Raw genomic sequence first — 18,796 nt, forward strand, 5'->3', positions numbered from 1 at the left:
AATTGTTTGCATTCCACTGATATCTGTGCTGCATTGGGAGCACTCACTTGTTATAATGAATCCCTCTAATGTGAAAAAAAGTTTGAATTCATCCCAAGCGTAACAACTACAAAATTTTGCTCAGTTATAATATTGTGAAAATCAAGAGTAGCAAACATATCTGTGCCAAGCCACTTTCCTGTGGAATGACATATTGATTCATGCATCTCTGAGGTATTTTGCTTAACTGTGTTATTTTGTGAATCCAATTTTTTTTTCATAGTTTTAAGGTGCGACTGCATTTACTTGCTATGCTGTGCTATAATTTTAATGTATTTTAAATTGTTTTAATTGTTTTAGAATTTCAGAATTGTAAGCTGCCCAGAGTCACTTGGCTGTAGTTGGGTGGCTATAGAAATTGAATAAAATAAAATAAAAAATATAGTTAAGTAAATAAATAATATTGTTTGTTTGGTTTTGCTTTAGTAAAATGTCCAGACTCAACTTTGTATTTTACAAACCATGGATTATGGTTTAGATCAATTAGTCTTAACCCAGCCAGTGGTGAGTTATTCAACAAACCATGGTTAATAAAATTGTGAATTAGCATTACATACACATTTTACATATATGCCTTCTGTCACTTTTTCATGTAATTGTTCATATTATTCTGTGGGGAGATGTTCTAGACTTTAACCAAGGCACATTAACATTAAGCAACTAAGATTATATACTTTGAAAATGATTCAGAAATGTTTTGGATCACATACTTACAGCATATCTTCGCTGTTCACCTGGCTTTCATTTGAGCTTGAAAAAAAGTCCCTGCTTAATGTGAGTATGATCTTGATTTCCTGGGAAGTGTCAAAAACTGGGTTTAATTGAAAAGCAAAATAGGAGTTCTATGATATCCTGATGTTTTAAATAACTGGCCTATGAAACCTAATTAAAATCACTGTAATTTTGAAACAAATAATCACCAGCTTAAATATTGAGTATGGCTTTTTAATCTCAGCTAAGAACGATCAATCTTTTCCTGGGAAGGACATAGGTTGAGAACCATGTTCTTTGTGTTATCTCTGAGCAGATATAGGAGGGTCATAAAGCAAATACCTTATTCATCCATAACCTGCCGGTCATATTTACAATTCTTTACTTATCAGAACATTCCAAGCAAATAGTTTTTGTGAATAATGAGAGGTTTCTAAGTAAGCTTGTATAGACTTGGTTTTTTTTTTCCTTTAAAAAAAATCTTATATACTTGGGGCTTACAGAACTGGTACATAAACTATAGTGGATCAAACTACCTGTTTTGCCTATATTGGTTCTTTTTTTGGGGGGGGGGCTAATGAGTTCTATGCACAGTAGTTCTTAGTTCAGCATCTACTTTTCAACCTATCCATTATGTATTCACAGTATAATATGTTACATTGACCATACATTAATTAAAGTTTTGTTTAACTCTCATATTGAAAGGAAATCTGAATAAGCTTACCTTATTTTTCGCTCCATAAGACACAATCCCTCCCTCCAAAAGTGGGTGGAAATGACTGTGAGTCTTACGGAGCGAATATGGTGAATAGTTGCCAGGCTGCTGCGGTGGGATCTTTTTACAGTGCTGAACCCTGCCTCTTTTGTCTATTTTTCGCGGTGCAGGAATCAATAGGCAGAGCTGGCACATGAGAGGACACCTATCTGTGGTCCTCTCAGGCTCCACCTCCTGCCTTCACTACACTGCTGCTCCATATTTGGCGCTCCATATTCACGGTGAAATGTTGCTCCATATTCATTTTCCCCCTGTCTTTTCCTCCTTGAAACCTAGGTACATCTTAAGGTCAAGTGCATCTTATGGAGCAAAAAGTACAGTAATTTGTGTATTAAGAACGATACATTCTTTATTTCTAATTAATCCAATAACTCTCAAACTTTCTTACCTGATATTTGAAGAACTTTGCATTCAGTTACATGCTAACATAATTATTCAAGCTTGTCACTTCAATATGTCCTGATTTAGAACCATGTATTTTCTGTTCCCTAAACCACTATATCTATTATGACCACTATTAACATTTTCAAGTAACTATTGTATGTCTATCAGGGTCATAATATCTTTTTTCTGTGTTACTACTGTTGTGAATGTAACATTTTTCTTTGGAACAGTTGCTTCATTTTCTTCTATTTAAGTCATAGGTATGTTTTATTTGTTGATATATATTTAAATTTAAAAATAAACTAAAGAGATTTTTAGAGAAAGGTATCATGTAGAATTTCATTAAGTAATTAATGAAACCGCTGAGATTATGAATTAAGGATGGTTGAGATTGTTTTACAAAGGATAAAGTAGTAGGAAAATATCTTGCAGCACCCTGTGAGTTTGTTTTAGTGACCTGGGGCACCAGGTTTGGGAAATGTGGTTGTAGGGTATAATATGACACTTCAAAACCTGCCATAATATCTATTTCCCTCCTTTTATAACATACACAACCAAAGCAGAGTTATTTTGAATTTTTTTTCTTGCTTTCTACTTTTTCAGGGAAGCAGAATTGTTCTTCCTTTACTAGCTTTTCAGTTTTATCATCAAGATTATCTCTACATTCCTTTACAGTTGGGCCAAGAAATAGTGATCGATCCAAATCAGTGAGCTTCCGTAGTTCCACTATTGGAAATTTTTGGACTGACATAACCTGTTGATTTTCCTTTTCAGTCCTCAGCAAAAGAAGTTTTTAAATACAAGTTTAAGAAGATCTTTTTTCATTTAGAATAAACCACAGAAGAGTGACTAAAACTTTGATTCTCGAGTCCAGATGGATTTGAAATAAAATTTTGGAATTAATTATACGAATGTTTCTTGTGGAAATGAGCTCTTGTTTTGAATTCCCTTTAAAAAATGATCGACTAAGATTTTGAAGGATGGACACTAGAGGAAATTGTAAGGGACAAATAATACTTAAATTTGATGTACTAAGAGAGAATGGAGCAAAATATTTTAACAGTGGCTATACTGAAAATATTTTTGAACAGTGGACCGAGAAATTAATCTTAACAGTGCTTGCCTCTATAGATAGCTGAAGAGAAACAAACAACAATTCTCATACTAATATACTGGAAAAAGTAATCGTTCTATAACTAACTGCATAAAACATATTTTTTCCTGTCAACTTAATAGTATAAATTGTATTAGAATTACAGAGGTCATGCAGTTGCCTTTCATGGCTGAATTTACTTCAAGTAAAGGAAATGTCACGCAAAGTGGAAGGACATGGTCAGCTAATATGCTGTGCTACAAATCAACATATTAACAGGCTAGTCAGCGGCTGATTAATGCTGGCATGACTGTAGAGTTCATGACACTGCTTTTTTTTTTAACTTTTATGGATTAGGAAAGTAAGTCCTACTAGTCATGAAGTTTACTGTTTAGCTGGAGAGTAGAAAAAGATGTGTAGTCTTTACCAGCATGATTGATTTCCTTGCACACAAGCATATGTTCTTTTTACCTGTCATAAACAAATGGATTTTCTTTTCTAACTTTCTTAAGTTGATTCTCTCTGGGACCAATTTAACTTTATATATGCTAGAAAATAATTGTACTTATAAATTTATTTATGTATATTATGTGTATTATGATATAAATAAAGCAACCAAAGAAACTGTAAATGTGAGCAGTGGACAGACTATTAAGCATATGCAAAAATTTGAGTTTTAAATAATTTTTAGGACCTGTGGGACTGAATTTTGTAAGTTGGAAGTCAAACATTAACAGGAAAGTGTTCTATGATAATACTTGGAAACTGAATATTAGACCATGCTTAAAACCAAAACTGAAGGATACGGATTTGATGCACAATTTGAATAATCTAAAGGATTTTACTGTTATTTATTTATCTCTGAAAAAAAGACTCTGAAGCAGATAATGAGAATAAAATGTAAGTAGCAACAGTTGTATTAAACATTCTCTGTGCCTTGAGAAATCAGAATGCCTATTTATTTGGCAATTTCGGTTCAGAAAATAATCTGTATTGCATTTAAATTGAGGAAAAATACATACTATCTGGCATCATCTGAAAAAACAAAAATATGCTTTCTAGTTCAGATTATGTTATAGACAATTCCAAAACTGATGGTGGGATCATAGAAGGTATTAAATGTATAACATATGTATATTTTTATACATATTAAATGTATTAAATGTATACATTTATGTATAAGAAAAGAAATGGTAGCTAAAGTGCGACTTTGTGTTAGGGTAATGCTGTTATGTTGAAGATATAAATTATATTAAGTGATCTTACTTTCAGATACATGTATGTAAAATTTTTGCCATTAATCTGTTGTCCCCAGACATATCTATTGTAAAAACTTTGCTCTATTAATTTTTAACATGTTTGCTGTAATCAGTAATGTTTCATTGTGGAACAAGATAGACCTTACATTTTTTTACATTTTTCTCTGCCAGTTTTCCTTGATGAATCAGGTCGTAGAATTCTCTTGTCAAAGAATGCCCAACTAGATGGATTTAAAAAGCTCATAAGCCTGGACTAATAACAATAATCATTTTTCAATGTTGTTTTCCAGTAACCATATTGAAATGATATTCTCCTCCATGCTGCATCGAGAGCCCAGGATGGGTTGACTCCTTCCTATGATGTCATAACTGAGTCTGTACTAAGATATAAAAGCCAGCCCCCGGGAGAGACCCCAGCTTTTGACTCAGCTCTTTTCAGTCAGTAGCTGTGTCTCTGAAAGCGTTCTGTTAGATAGCAATCACCAGTGATCTTCAGTACTTTTTTCCTTTCTTCAAGCAGCTCCCAGGGATCTGGGCAGCTGCTCTTCCAGAAGAGCAGGGCGTGCTCTCTCTCCTTTTCTCTGTCTCTCCCCCCGCCCCCCCCGTGGAACAGTCTCTTAAGCCCAATAGGAGAAAAAGACCTAGGCAACGCACCCAATCAGTCCAGAGGGAGGTGGCTGCTAAAATCAAAGCTAAGGCTCTAGCCCCTATGAAGGCAATTCAGGCTGAATTGAGGGCAGAGAAGCGCAGACATGCATCCCTAGAGAGGCAGTTCAACAGAACTATTCAACAGAAGGGAGTGCAACTACAGCATGTTTCAGGTGATACTCGTGGGCCCCAACCAAGCCCTCCCAGGGGAGGAGAAGTTATCTATGAGCCTTTCCATCCTCCATCCTGGTCTCCTGAGGCTCTTGCTGTACAGTCAGATCCTCAGGATTTAAGCAGATCTGGGCCTTATTTCCAACAGGTTTCTGTGCCCTATGCTCCTCCCCTTCCCTCCAGGCCTCAAACCTCTCCTTGATCTAAGCCTGAAGCCACCTTCACTCCCACAGCAGCGGGCCTTCTGCCTTCTGCCTCCTGCCTCTACCTTTGAGCATAGACCAAGGGATATCCAAGATGTAGTCTCATCAGCCATTAGGCAGGGATTGGCTGAAGGCTTCAAGCAAATTCTTCAACCTCTGGAAAGGGTTCAGGCTCTTCTCCCTTCTCAATCTATATGTTCCTTGCCTCATCATCCTGATTTACACAGGCCTCAGGACCTCAGGGTCCATTCTTCTCTACCAGAATGGGAGGAAGTTGATGAGGAAGGAAGGCCTTCACCATCTGAACACAGTTACTCCTCTCATTCAGAGTGTGAAGAGGATGAGATTTTTGACCAAAATCTTTCAGAGGAAGAGGATTCTCGCCCAGAGCAGACATCCTCTGCATTGGTCTTCAAACCTACTCTCTTCAGACCATTACTCAGCAAGGCCTTGGTCCACTGCCAAGCTGTCGCCAGAGGAAGTAGCTCCCAAGCCACAAGGAAATCCCTCTAGCCAAGGGGATTTGCTCTTCTCCAAGCCTGTAGTGCATGCAGAGGTTTTGCCTTCTCCCATTTTGTTCCTGTACATGGTCAAGGAACAGTGCGCTTCTTCTTCAGCAGGTCCTCGCCCATCTTCTCTAGATAAGTGTTTCTACAATGTCAGCGCAGCTCTGGATAATGCCCTGGCAGTGCCTTCTGTTGACATTCCGGTTCTGGCCTCGTTCTCATCTTCTGGCACTCCCACGGAGCCAGAAGATATCCTGAAACCGGATGATAAATGTTCCGAACAGACCCTCAAGCGCAATCACTAGGCCGCTGCTTGGGCTGTTCGGGCTTCAACAGCAGCATCCTTCTTCACCAGGGCATCCATACGGTGGCTGCGTCAACTCCAGAATAGATTGCCTGCTTCTGACCTTCGGTCTCACCAAGACCTTAATAAGATTATTGCACCGGCGGAATTCACTGCAGATGCCTCTCTCAATTCTGCCAAATTTGCATCCGAGGCCATGGCATCTTCCGTAGCAGCAAGAAGACTTTTATGGCTCTGAAATTGGCAGGCGGAGTCACGCCGCAAATGGAAGCTGGCTTCAGTTCCTTTCACAGGCGATAAGCTTTTTGGAGATGCTCTGGAACCTTATCTCATTGAAACCAGAGATAAACGTAAAATTCTCTCTTCCTCTAGGAAGAAAGCCGACTATCGCCCTGCTCCTTATCGCCCTCCTGCTTTCCGAGCGGAGACCTCATCTCACTTCCCCTGCTCTCACAGGCCATACTCCCAACGCCAAGACCAACGGGCGGAAACACCTGGCAGGCAACAACATTCTACTGGTAAACGGCCCTTTTGGGGGGGGGGTCATTCCTTCCGTCGCTCTAAGTAATCCCTCGTTCTCCCCACCCATTGGAGGTCGTCTAGCCTTCTTTGCCTCCAAATGGGAGGAGTCAATGACAGACGCCTGGGTGCTCAGCACTATTACGTCAGGGTTACAATTGGACTTCCTAACCCCACCCTCCCCATTTTTTTTTTATCTGTCCTGTGTCTCGTGACGTTTCCAGACATGCCCTCATGAATCAGGCCATTCAGCACCTTCTTGAAATCAGAGCTATTCAACCTGTTCCCCTGTCTCAACAGGGATGTGGGCTTTACTCTCGCCTAGCAAGCCTCAGAGCGGTGGCGAGCCATCCTGGATCTAAAATTTCTCAACCAATTTGTAAAATACAGGCAATTTAAAATGCAGACTCTGCATTCTATTTTACAGAGCGTTCAGGAGGGTGACCTCCTCTCTTCCATTGATCTCACTGAGGCTTACCTCCACATCCCAATTTGGCCTCATCATTGCCAGTTTCTCCATTTCTGTTATCAGAATACCCATTACCAGTATCAAGCACTTCCCTTTGGCCTCTCATAAGCTCCAAGGGTCTTCACAAAGGTTCTGGCAGCATTGGTGGCATCTCTGCATTCTATTCCAGCGAGGATACAATGCTACTTGGCTGACATTTTGATTCTTTCCTCTTCCATTCTTGCGGCCCATCGGGATCTGCAAATTACCTTGTCATGTCTCCAGAGCCACGGATTTTCCATCAACACCAAAAAGAGCCAGCTCTCTCCTACAACCAAATTGCAACACTTGGGAGCAGTCATCGATACCATGTCGTGCCAGGTTTTCCTGTCCCCAGCTCGTGGAAAGAGCCTTGCAGAGATCATCAGCCAGATCCAGCAACATCAAATTGTCCCCCTGTCGCTGCTGTCCAAACTTCTGGGGAAGATGGTTTCCTGTATTGGCATCATCCCGTGGGCTTGGCTCCACTCTCGAGCTCTCCAATTGTTCCTGCTTCCCTACCAACGAGCAGGGACCAGCCACTCATCCATCAAGGTCCCACCCCCGCCACAAATCCGGAGATCTCTCAATTGGTGGCATTCCCCATCTATCCGGAGGGGACTCCGGTTCAGGGACCCAGACAGGCTAGTGATAACCACCGATGCCAGCCTCCTGGGTTGGGGTTCCCATATGCAGGGCCAGATAGCTCAGGATGTTTGGTCCAGATCGGAACAGACCCTTTCCATAAATAGGCTAGAGCTCAGAGCCATTTTTCTGGCTCTCAAGCATTTCAGGCAATCAGTGACCAGCTCTCATGTTCTAGTCCTTACGGACAACATGGCCGCAAAGGCTCATGTCAACGGGCAAGGGGGGATGAGGTCCAAAGCCCTTATGAGAGAGGTTCTACGGCTGGGGTTATGGGCAGAGAAACACCTGTTATCGATCTTGGTGGACCACATCTCTGGGCTCGACAACTCCCAGGCCGACTGGCTCAGCAGGAGCCTAGTCGACCAGGCAGAATGGTCCATTCCTCCATCTCTATTCAGGGATCTTTCCATCAGATTCGGAACACTGGAAGTGGATCTTTTCTCCACTCCTCAAAATGCCCAAGTCACCAGATTCTTCACCAGGTTTCCTTGCCAGGGAGCGGAGGGAACCAATGGCTCTTCGGTGCAGATGGCCCAAGGGTCTCCTCTACGCCTTTCCCCTGCTTCCCATCATTCCGGCAGTAATTTGGAAGATGTTGGAGGAACGTGCGGAGCTCCTTCTCCTGGCACCCTATTGGCCAAGGAGGACCTGGTTTACGGACCTGGTCAATCTATTGGTGGCTTCTCCTTGGAGGATCCCTGCCCATCTAATCTCCCTTCACTGGGGGCCCTGCTCCACCCAGAGCCCCAGTGGTTCAAGCTGACCATGTGGCAGTTGAGCAGCAGCGGCTAGGGGAGGCTGATCTTCCAGAAAGGGTCATCCTCACTATCCTAGCTTCTCACAAACCTTCTACAAGGTGCATCTATGATGCCAGCTAGAAGGCTTTTTCCTGATGGTGCCTCAGGGAGGGTCTTTCTCCTGCTTCAGCCCAGTTGGCAGAAGTTCTTAGCTTCCTTCAGCATGTGCTGGAGAAATATTTGGCCCCCAACACCTTACGCAGGCATGTTGCGGCCCTCTCCTCAGTCCTTTCATGGGGTTCGCTTCCTTCCTTATCCCATCACACTTTAGTCAGGAGGTTTTTGAAAGGGGCTTCCAACCTGCACCCTCCAGTTGTTCACAGGAATCCTTCCTGGGACCTTCATTTGGTCCTTAATGCCCTTACAAAGCCCCCCTTTGAACCCCTTAGAACAGTGTCTGTCCGTTTCCTGACTCTGAAGGTAGTGTTCCTTGTTGCCATCACTTCTGCCAGGAGGGTTTCTGAGCTTGCTGCTCTTTCCATCAGACAGGACCTTTGTTCCTTTCACGATGATAGGCTTGTTCTTCGTCTGGACCCCTCATTTATTCCGAAGGTTAACACCTGGTTTCACAGGTCCCAGGACATTGTTTTGCCTAACTTCTGTCCTCTCCCGCACCATGACTTAGAGCGGCAGTGGCACACGCTAGACGTAAGAAGGGCTCTTAGAATATACATTAAGCACACTTCCTCCTTCAGGAAGTCGGCAGCCATGTTTGTTTCCTTTTTCCCTTCTCACTTGGGGTACAAGGCCTCTTCTCCTACTATTAGCAGGTGGGTCAGGTCTTGCATTGAGCAGGCCTACAAAGCTGCAGCCCTTCCAGTTCTCTGAGGTCTGATGGCGCACTCTACCAGAAGTGCGGCCACCTCTGCTGTCTGGGCGACCCAAGCATCCTTGGAGGAGATTTGTCATGCGGCCACATGGACATTCCTTTCTATCTATGCTGTGAGAGAGCCCAGCCCCTCCCTTGATTCATCCGGAGAGGGTAAGACATATTTCTGTATTTATTTTGGGCTTTCAGAGACACCTTTCAGTCTGTCAAGTATCTTCGCCAAAGCTGGGGTCTCTCCTGGGGGCTGGCTTTTATATCTTAGTACAGACTCAGCTATGACGACATAGGAAGGAGTCAACCCATCCTGGGCTCTCTCGCAGCATAGATAGAAAGGGCGTTCACGGTAACTTCTATCAATGCCCATTTCTTGTGCTTTAGAAAATAATAAATGGCAATCAATATTAGTAGCTATTGATTTATGATCCTCGACAAACCTATTCAGTTCTTTTTTAACTCTATAAGTTGACTTCCGTTACCAGAACTGCTGGCAGCAAATTTCACCATTGAAATAGGCAAAATAGGAAAATTATGTCAGGCATGATTTTAAAATACCAATCTGTTAAACTGAAGAGCCCCTATTGCTATATTCTTTTTTCATGGGAGAGGTAATTCCAGCTCTCTAACAATTTCGGTAGCTTTTAAAACATATTTTCTAGCTTTAAAACATCCTTCTGAAAGTGTAGTGATTAGAATGAAATGCAATACTCCAAGCCCTGTTATATTGATAAGCACTGAATTTGTCTTTTTTAAGCAATTATTTAGTAATTTAGTAATAGTAATTGCATACTGGATTGATGATTCCATTGATCATGACTTCGGAATCTCTTCCCTTGATCAGTCCTTACCAGTTCAGTGTTTTGCAAAAATTTCCATATATGGAAACCTTCAATTGGTTTCCACATATGTACCTGCTGTGATTAAGGTGTTGAACATAGATGAACAATCCATACTTGATCATGGAAGTTATTGGATAATAATGACCAATTACTCTCATTAGGTTTACTTTAGTTTTATTATAGGGATTAATAGAGAAGATATCCATATAATCTGTGTCTTTTTAGCCCAGATAATGAATCTCAAAAATATTACAAAACTCTTGAGTGCAATTTTACGCTCTTGTTTTATACTCCAAGTGTAATCCTGTCCGTTCTATGAGTTTCATTTTAAGCCACTGCACATTACTTTCGTGCTTAATTACAAAGGCCAGCTGGTTGCTTAGCTGTGGTAAATGTGTCACATCCTTCTCCTTTCAACTCTGCCCTCCTTAAGGATGATGGCAAACGTCTATGGTTTTCCACTAACCAAAAAGGAGTGGCTTTAGAAACCTCACAAACCCGTTAATCTGGTTGTTAATCAAGCTTCCAGACTTTATTGAACTTGGCTGAAAGTGCTATGATATTACTAGTATCAGAGCAGTACTTCAGAACATAATGTAAAAGTAATCAGCATTTCCATTCTTTTGTCAATTACACAAAACTAGTCAAAATATTTTTCTGTTATAGTCTTCATTCTGTTTTAAAAAAATATGCATTTTTAGGTCAGGCAATACAATACTAAAAAAAAACCCTAATAAAACGGCTGCATTTTTGCAAAAAACTACAAACCATCTTCAGTATAATTATTTTAACCTTTAGATAGAACTTAACAACCCCATTTACATAGGAAACTGTAATATCAGATTAGTTGTCTACCTATTCATGAATGCCAGTGGTATTGCTGGAATAAGGTTGAGCTGCTTTCTGCTCCTAAAGGAAAGGCAGTATACAGATCTAATAATATATAAAAACCTTTCACATCACTTTGTCTGATCTTTTTATAAATTAGAGTTTTCTAGGATTGGATCCTTGGATATATCAAAACCTCCACTGTAGGTATTTCCTTGCTGCTGTATATTATATGAAACAGAAAATCTCTACAATGAAGTGTTTATACATTCAGAGGTACCACAACACTTCTAGTAATGTAATATTGGGTAGAAATCATTGGACCTTTGTGAGCTTAACAGTAGCATGTTAGGCAATATAGATTTTACAGTATAGATTTTACTGCCACTGCTGCCTCTTTCTCTTCCAACCCTTTATTTACAAAGCCAAAACTTCTATATTAATAAGCTTGCAGGTATTTTAGCTACATAAGTAAAACCAGTTACTAGCACTTTAGTAGATGCCACAAGGAAAGTTGGCTACTTTGAAGTAGAAAGGGAAGAAAAAAGTAGTGTAGGGAATCTTCAATTTACAACTTTTAATGTAGTGACCATTCTAAATTATAATGGTACTGAAAAAAGAATAGAATAGAATTCTTTATTAGTCAAGTGTGGATACACAAGGAATTTGTCTTGGTGCAAATACTCTCAGTACATAAAGAAAGATACATTCGTCAAGAATCATAAGGTACAACACTTAATGATAGTCATAGGGTACAATAAGCAATCAAATCATACTAGGAAACAGTCAATATAAATCGTAAGGATACAAGCGACAAAGGTACAGTCACAAGTGGGAGGGGATAGGTGATAAGGAGTGATGAGAAGATTAATAGTAATAGTAGTGCAGACTTTGTAATAGTTGAACAGTATTGAGGGAATTATTTGTTTAGCAGAATGATGGCTTTCGGGAAAAAACTGTTCTTGTGTCTAGTTGTTCTGGTGTGCAGTGCTCTATAGCGTCATTTTGAGGGAAGGAGTTGAAACAGTTTATGTCTGGGATGTGAAGGGTCTGTAAATATTTTCAAGCCCTCATTTTGATTCGTGCAGTATACAGGTCCTCGATTGAAGGCAGATTGGTAGTAATTGTTTTTTCTGCAGTCCTAATTATCCTCTGAAGTCTCTGTCTGTTCTGTTGGATTGCAGAACCAAACCAGACAGTTATAGAGATGTAGATGATAGACTCAGTAATTTCTCTGTAGAACTGTATCAGCAGTCCTTGGGGCAGTTTAGTGAATTCTTATCATTTTTCACAGTTACAACCATTGCAGCATCCTCATCATCACTTGATCAAAATTCAGATGCTTGGCACTGTCATATTTATGACAGTGGCAATATTCCAGGGTCACATAATAATCTTTTGTGACCCTCCGACAAACAAAGTCAATGAGGCAGCCAGATTCACTTTACAATCATGTTACATAACAGCTGCAGTAATTCAATTAACTGTGGCACGAAAAATCACTGGACTTAATTCTTCAAAATAAAGAAGAAGCAATGGAGTTCAAACTGCAGGGACCTTGGGTGAGAGTGACCATGTCATATTAGAATTCAACATAACACAAACACAAGCAATAGAACATAATGACACCAGAGTCCTGGATTTTAAAAGAGCTGATTTTAATAAACTCAGAGAGAACTTGGGAAAGATTTCATGGATGAAAATCTGAAAGGGAAAAACAACTCAAGAATCTTGGGAAACTTTGAAAAGTATTATCACAGAAGCCCAGACCAGCATAATACCACTGAGAAAGAAAAACAAGAAATCCAAGATAAAACCAGCATGGCTGCACAAAGATCTCTCTGGCAAATTGAAAGAAAAAAAGGACAAGTACAAAAAATGGAAAGAAGGACATACAACTAAGGCAGAATATCATCCGATAGCCAGAATCTGCAAAGACGAAGTCAGGATAGCAAAGGCACAGAATGAACAAAGACTTGCAACAAAAGTCAAAGATAATAAAAAAAAAGTTTCTTCCAACATATAAATAACAAGAAAAACAATCAAGGAAACAGTCAGTCCACTAAAGAGAGAAGAAGGCAAGGAAGTAACAGGCAACAGAGACAAAACAGAACTGCTTAACTCATTCTTTGCATCCATCTTCACACAAAAAGAAACTATAGTTCAACCCACCAAAAACATAACTGTAAAAGACAGACCAGAAATAAAAGTTAAAATAAGCAAAAAATAGTAAGAGAACAACTGTCTGATCTTGATGAACACAAATCACCAGGGCCTGATGGATTACATCCTAGAGTTTTAAAGAAGCTGGCAGAGGTCATCTCAGAACCACTGCACTATATCTTTCAAAAATCCTGGAGCACCGGAGAACTACCAGAGGACTGGAAAAGAACTGATGTTGTTTCCCATCTTCAAAAAAGGAAAAAAAGAACAGACCCAGGAAACTATAGATCAATCAGCCTAACATCAATACCTGGGAAGATACTGGAAAAGATAATAAAAAACATCTGCCAACATCTAGAAACAAGTAAAGTAATAACTAGCAGTCAGCACGGGTTTGTTAAGAACAGATCATGCCAAACCAATCTTATTTCATTCTTCAATATAGTGGCTAAATTAGTAGACCAGCAAAATACAGTGGACATTATATATTTAGATTTCAGCAAGGCATTCGACAAAGTAGACCACAACCTACTTCTTAGTAAGCTAGAAAAAAGTGGAATAGATAGCACCACCACTAGATGAATTCGCAACTGGCTGGCAAACCATACTCAACAAGTAGTCCTTAATGGGTCTAGGTCTACATGGAGGGAAGTAAGCAGTGGGGTGCCACAAGGTTCCGTCTTCAGCCCAGTACTCTTCAATATCTTTATTAATGACTTAGATGAGGGAATAGAAGGGGAACTTACCAAATTTGCAGATGATACTAAGCTGGCAGGAATAGCTAACACCCAAGAAGATAGGCTCAAAATCCAGATGGATCTTGATAGACTAGAACACTGGGCTGCATCTAACAAAATGAAATTCAATGTAGAGAAAAGTAAAGTCCTACACTTGGTCAAGAAAAACCAAAAGTACACATATAGACAGGGTGAAACCAGGCTCAATAGCAGTAACTGTGAGAGAGATCTTGGAATCTTAGTGGACAACCAGCTAAATATGAGCCAGCAGTGTGCAGCCACCACCAAAAAAGCTAATGCAATCCTAAATTGTATTAACAGAGGGATACAATCAAGATCAAGGGAGGTACTATTGCCACTTTATAAAGCCTTAGTAAGACCACACCTAGAGTACTGCATCCAGTTCTGTTCACCACATTACAAAAAAGATGTTGAGATTCTAGAACAAGTACAGAAAAGAGCAATCAGGATGATTCGGGAACTGGAGGCTAAAACATACAATGAACAGTTGCAGGAACTGGTCTTGGCTAGTCTGGTGAAGAGAAGGACCAGGGGAGACATGATAGCAGTCTTCCAATATTTGAGGGGCTGCCACAGAGAGGAAGGGGTCAATCTATTTTCTAAAGCGCCTGTAGGCCAGACAAGGAATAATGGATGGAAACTGAACAAGGAGAGATTTAACCTGGAAACAAGGAAAAACTTTCTGACAGTGAGAACAATCAACCAATGGAACAGCTTGCCCTTGGAAGTTGTGGGAGCGCCATCACTTGAGACTTTCAAGAAGAGTTTGGACTGCCATCTGTCAGAAATGGTGTAGGGTCTCCTGCTTGGGTGGGGGGTTGGACTAGATGTCCTACAAGGTCCCTTCCAAGTCTGATTATCTGTTATCAGAAAATGACCAAAATTTAGTTAATATTTGTGTCACTTAATAGTAGAAATTTTGAGCTCAATTATAAATCAAGGACTACCTGTAGTGAAACATTGAGAGAATAATAAATAATTTAACTTCAATATGAGCTGTGGTGGGGCAGTGGTTAGAATACAGGATTGGAAGTTAACTTTGCCTACACCCAGGAGTTCGATCTTGACCAGCTCAAGATTGACTCGACTTTCTATCTTTCCAAGATCGGTAAAATGAAGACCCAGATTATTGTGGACAATATGCTGATCCTGTAAACCACTTAGAAAGGACTGTAACGCATTTTGGAGCAGTATGTAAGTCTTAAGTTCTCTTGCTCTTGCTATTCTACACTATTTAGGTATATATCAATGTAGTAAATTAAGCAAAAAGAATTTGCAGGTTGGGTACAAACTGCAAATTTTAAAAAAAATTTATAATAGATGTCTAGTCCAATGTGTATGCAGAGGAGGTGCTAAAATAATTTTAAAAACTAGTTAAATTAAAAATAACAGCAAGTTAATGCTAAAATTATTGTCCTGGTGAGAGTGATCCAGCTTTCCAGATTTTGTAAGTGCCAATAATGTTGGAGTCAAACATGTAGTTCAGGTGCAATACAAAAGAAGACTTTTTCCAGCTTTCCAAAAAGCTGGCCTCTAAGAATAGGGCGAATTTCAAAGGATTTCTCCTGAGAATTTTAATAGTCAGTCTGACTGATTTAGATAGTGGGTGGCTCATGGTATAATTTTTTTCGAATTTAAAGTTAATAACATAGCCTTAAAGTTATCTGAGATTTTTTACATGGCATGTGTATAGAAATTATTTGAATAAACAAATACCAATACTTTAAAGTATGCCTGTTTAGCAATTAATAGTGCAGATTTTCAGATTTGCCACATTTTGCAGCTAGGATAGAATCATGTGGAAGGTGATGCAGTAATTCACAGTAAATCTGACTAACTGGCACCAGAATTCAACTAATTCAGGAAAGGTCATAGCTAGCAACTTGATATAAACCCGCGGAAGTCTTCATTATTTGGATTCAGCCAATACCTGCAAATTCAGGACGACTCTATCATGGCACGGTAATACTTCTCAAGTTACAATGGAAATGGATTCTTTGTTTTCCTTTTCATTGCTATGGTCCCAATTACTCAATGGATTTAAAGTCAAATGTTGTTTGCAACTTATTTGCTATATGGGAACTAATGGTCTGTATTAAAAGAGGCAATTTAAATACTGTATATGTTTATACAATTTATATAGATATATACTATTTGCCCTGCCAATTACTATTCCAATTACTATTCCAACTATTGTTCAGAAATAGGTTCAGCTGAATGGAGAAACCTCTATTTCATGTTTATCCCAAACATACAAATTCACATATCTACATGTGATAGCATGTTTGTTTTTACATATTTACAATGTTCAAGACCAAACCTTCAAAAAAAAAAAGGGATACAATAAAGAAAAATAGGCCATCTGAGATAAAATAGAAAAATATCAAGCTATAGCCATCGGAAAAAAAAGGGGGAAATCCCCAATCAGGAAATAGAGGAGGAGATAATCGCAGTTTATTTACATAGAGGAAGTACACTGAGTTCATAATAAAATTGTATTGATTTTTTGGTCTTTCCCTTTGGATGCTTTTAATATCTTGACAGAGTTACCATAATCCATTTATGAATGACATAACTTTATAATAGGTGACTCTGTGCACTAAAATTGTGTGAAATGTTTGTTGGGTATCATCTGCTTGAAGTTCAGAAAGGGATGTGAGTCATGAACTGTTGGTAGTTAAGAGAGTGTCACTCCCTTTTCTAGCATGTTGAAAGGTGAATAGGAATTTTCCAGGTAAAGCGCTGCGGGAAAGCAGGATAAAGAATGTGTGTGGGCTTTGATTTGAAGCAGATTGAGGGTGGAGTAGAAACAGGCTCAATTCAGAGATCAAGCCCATAAATTTACTTTATTGGGGATTGGTTGGGAGTAAGGAGAAAGCAGAGAAGCACAGAGTGCAGTTTTAAAAACCCTTCCCTCAGAAAGCAAATATCCAGATTACTACTTCTGGCTTTGTGTTTACTATCTCTTTATGACTTGTTCTTTTTATTAATGTGAAATGTTATACTTAGATTTGCTCCAGCATGGCTTTCAGCACATTTTCGTGCTTGTGCCAAGAACACTCTGTTCTGTTAAGTCATTGAGTGACGTTGCATGCTGGCTTAAAGCCAAGGAGGGTCAAGTTCATTCAAATAAGTTTCAGCGTAGGCTCTGGCTGGGTGAGGAATGTCATTCGTGTCTTTGCATGATAGCTGCCTCTGCTATGGAAAATTCAGGAGAGATGTAGCACCCTATGACTGGCAAATTTAAAATAAAATTGAGAGAAACTATGCAGAAAGTAAACCGAATAAGGGAAAAAAATCTTTTTTTGTTTTTAAAGGCAAGCTATCTACATGCTTCTTTTCCTTGGCATTGAATGTTCTGCAGCTATTTCAGTGTTCCTGCTTGGAATAAAGAAAGATTTGGTCCCAGTCTTAGATGTTTGTTAATATTTTTTTAATTACTGCCAGAAGTCCAGGAGTTTTCTTGGAATGTGTACTTGAAATACATAAACACATGTGTATTTCATATATTAGGTTTTTAATTTTACAGAGATTAGCCACAGCCTGTTGGATGAATCCTTCCTCAAGGGTGCACTGTGTAATCATGGCAACTTTAACTTTACTGTCTTCTTCCTCAAGGGTGCACTGTGTAATCATGGCAACTTTAACTTTACTGTGTTCTTCCAGCTTTCCTTTTAATGAATTGCCGTTATTTCTGTTTTATATAGCTTTTCCTTCCTGAAATTCTGCCACAAATCACATTGCATCCCCCCCTTCTTCTCTTCTTCTCTTCTAGTAACAGTATAGTTAGCAACAGCTGGGAATTGCTGGCAAAATGTAATGGGCAAAATTATAAAACAACTAGTCCCCACACCATAGTAATAGTCAGACTGCTATTAAAATCTCTGCAAAACAACTGCTAGTATTTAAAGTCTAACTGGGAATCATTTACCACCAATATCATTTTACCTATGTCACACAGACCTCCTTTAATTATGTCTTAATAAAATATTCGGAAGGAGGGAGAGGAGGGATTGGTTTAGGGAGTAGCTAGAAAATAGGCTAGGAAGAGAATTAAACAGATAATAGACTGCAGAATTCTGTTTCGTTTTGTTTTAATTATCCACTTGTTTTGGGGTTATGTGTCAGGTTTGGGTCTTGGCTCGCCAGGTGTTCATTTTTTAAGGAAGAGAAACAAAGCTGTACCAGGTTCCCATGGTTGAACACCCACTATGGAACATCTACTTGTCAGAGCTTGCTTCCTTATCTTAATTGTGTGGGAGAGCAAGATCTGATCAACCTGGTACTCATCGCTAGAGGTCATGATTGCAGTGACTTTCCTTCTTTTCCTCCTTTGATTTCTACTTTTGTATGTGGAAGAAAAGAGATACTTTTTGTTGTTTTTGTCTTTTCTTGCCAATAGCAGCTGTTACTTTGGTATTTATTTATTAGTCTTCATGTTTGTCATTTCCTACTTCTTAACATGGCTGTTTGATTAGGAAATATTAAATGCATCCTTGTACATGATTTTAGTTTGCTACATAGATTTAGTACTCACCAACAGCAGATGACTTTGCAATCTGCTTATTTTATACCACTTTAGACTGTGGATAAAAGTTTTCAAAATAGTGTTACACATGAAACTAGCAAGTGAGGAGCAAGCAATCTTGAACTATGAATCTCACCCAAAATAATCCAGTTTAAAAACTGAATCCAATTGTCTATATCTAAAAGAGGTCTTCTGCTTGTACTTTCTAAAGATTCTTTTAAGAAGTAGTGTATAGATTTTCATTAGCTAACCAGTGATTGCATCACTTATACAGTAAGTTTGGTTGTACATGGGAAATAGCATGTGAAAG

General features: G+C 39.4%; 1 protein-coding gene across 3 annotated transcripts in view; it reads left to right on the plus strand.

The window, feature by feature from the left end:
* The window catches only part of SPIDR (scaffold protein involved in DNA repair), a 177,696-nt gene that overhangs the window by 26,028 nt on the left and 132,872 nt on the right, over window positions 1-18,796 (plus strand). The gene's annotated exons all lie outside the window — the stretch shown is intronic.

Source organism: Pseudonaja textilis, chromosome 3 (genome assembly GCF_049901715.1).
Source record: "Pseudonaja textilis isolate UNSWEBS1 chromosome 3, rPseTex1.2, whole genome shotgun sequence".
In the NCBI taxonomy this organism is placed as follows: Eukaryota; Metazoa; Chordata; class Lepidosauria; order Squamata; family Elapidae; genus Pseudonaja; species Pseudonaja textilis.